The sequence below is a fragment of the Rutidosis leptorrhynchoides genome, chromosome 2 (assembly GCF_046630445.1).
Source record: "Rutidosis leptorrhynchoides isolate AG116_Rl617_1_P2 chromosome 2, CSIRO_AGI_Rlap_v1, whole genome shotgun sequence".
Lineage (NCBI taxonomy): Eukaryota > Viridiplantae > Streptophyta > Magnoliopsida > Asterales > Asteraceae > Rutidosis > Rutidosis leptorrhynchoides.
The window spans coordinates 175,295,317-175,297,234 of record NC_092334.1 but is presented as its reverse complement, the minus strand read 5'-3'; the positions used below and the strand labels follow the sequence as shown (position 1 = coordinate 175,297,234).

At 32.0% G+C, this 1,918-nt stretch overlaps 1 non-coding gene across 1 annotated transcript; it reads right to left on the bottom strand.

Moving 5' to 3' along the window:
- Positions 1 to 1,481: 1,481 nt before the first annotated feature.
- Positions 1,482 to 1,588, bottom strand: LOC139895389 (small nucleolar RNA R71). Its single transcript, XR_011775843.1, has one exon. It is a non-coding gene; the product is annotated as a small nucleolar RNA R71 (small nucleolar RNA).
- Between the last annotated feature and the right edge of the window lie 330 nt (positions 1,589 to 1,918).

The following is a 1,918-nucleotide window of genomic DNA, read 5'->3' as shown; positions in this document are numbered from 1 at the left end:
ATTATTATTATTATTAATTAATTATAGTTAGGGTTTAATTTAATAATAATTAGTTTAAGTTTTAATTAAATTTGTATTTTTAAGTTTTAATTAGTTTTATAAATATATAAATTAATACTTTTAAAAAATAATAATATAAAAATAAGTAATTTTATCATTTTTTGTTTATTTTTATTTTTATTAGTTTAATTCATAATTTGTATATTTTTATCGTTCGTAATTAGTTTTAAGATTAGTTTTTGCCGTAGTTTTTTATATTTCTAGATTTTTGGGCTTTGCCGTAAAATCCCTTAAGTGCTTTTTCTTTAGATTAAGATTTATGCGCTGTAGAATTTTGCGACGCCGTTTATATATTTTAGTACCTTTTAAGTTATTGCCGTTTTGAATATAGAATTCCTTTTAAGCTTTAATACCTTTAGGCGCAACTTTTTAATTTTTAGTTTTTAGACTTTTAAGTTTCGACGTTTTTCTTTCTTATTTTTATTTTTCGACCTTTTATTTTTCGACGCGTTTTTTTCTTTCTTATTTCTCGACGCTCTAGTTTTTAGGACATAGAATTTTCTATTTCTTCTCTAAAATTTCGACGAAAAATTATTTTAAGCGGTTAAATTGATAGACATCCAAAATTTTTTGGTTCGTAGTAATAGTTGGATTTGTTAGTGGCGAGTTGTAGGCTTCCGATTTAAAGGGTCCTGGCTACCTGCTGCATCTATTGGCTATTCGAAACGTGGGCAAAATCAGAAAAGTTTATTAATTTGAGAACTTATATAATTTTTTTTTATTTTTATAACTAATAGGATATTCAGTGAATGCACCGAGCAAAATGTTCACCACCTTTCATACGTTCACCACCTGTAACTCGATCAAGACATTTAGCCAATATTATCGCCGTTGATTTTTCTTTAGAATCATCATCAAGTCAAACAAGTACTCCAATTCAAATTTTCGATAATCCATTTTTTGAACCCGACTTCACAATTGAGAACCCGGAGGATATTCAAGGACAATTCCAAGATTCTGAAACACTAATCATTCCTCCTGAACTACAAACCATTAAATCAGAATCCTCTAGTGATTCGTATTCAACAATTTCAATTATAGAAGTAACGGAACCTCTAAGTATGGAAGATCGAATGAGAGCCACACGTACGGGCCAAGGTCACGCCATTATTAAGCCAGACATTAATGCGCCAGATTATGAAATCAAAGGACAAATTCTACACATGGTAACTAATCAATGCCAATATAGTGGTACGCCAAAAGAAGATCCAAATGAACATCTTTGAACCTTTAATAGGATCTGTACTCTATATAAAATCAGAGAAGTTGAGGATGAACAGATATATCTCATGTTATTTCCCTGGACTTTAAAGGGAGAAGCCAAAGATTTGTTAGAATCGTTACCTGAAGGGGCGATTGACACATGGGATGTCTTAGTTGAAAATTTTCTTAAAAGATTCTTTCCGGCATCTAAAGCCGTGAGACTTCAAGGAAAAATTGTTACGTTCGCGCAAAAGCCAAATGAAACATTATATGAGGTATGGAAAAGATTTGGAAAGTTGTTGAGAGGATGTCCGCAACATGGTTTAGACACTTATCAAATAGTACAAATATTCTACTAAGGATGCGACGTTGCTACACGAAAAGACATCGACATAACAGCTGGTGGTTCCATTATGAAGAAAACCGCAACTGAAGCTTACAAAATTATTGATAACATAGCATCCCACTCACATGAGTGGCATCAGGAAAAAGATACTTTTCATTCATCTAAAGCAGCTAGAGCCGATTCTAGCCATGACTTTGATTCCGTTTCCACAAAAATAGATGCTTTCGAGAGACGAATGGAAAAGATGACTAAAGATATTCACGCAATACGAATCAATTGTGATCAATGCGGTGGACCACGCTTAACGAA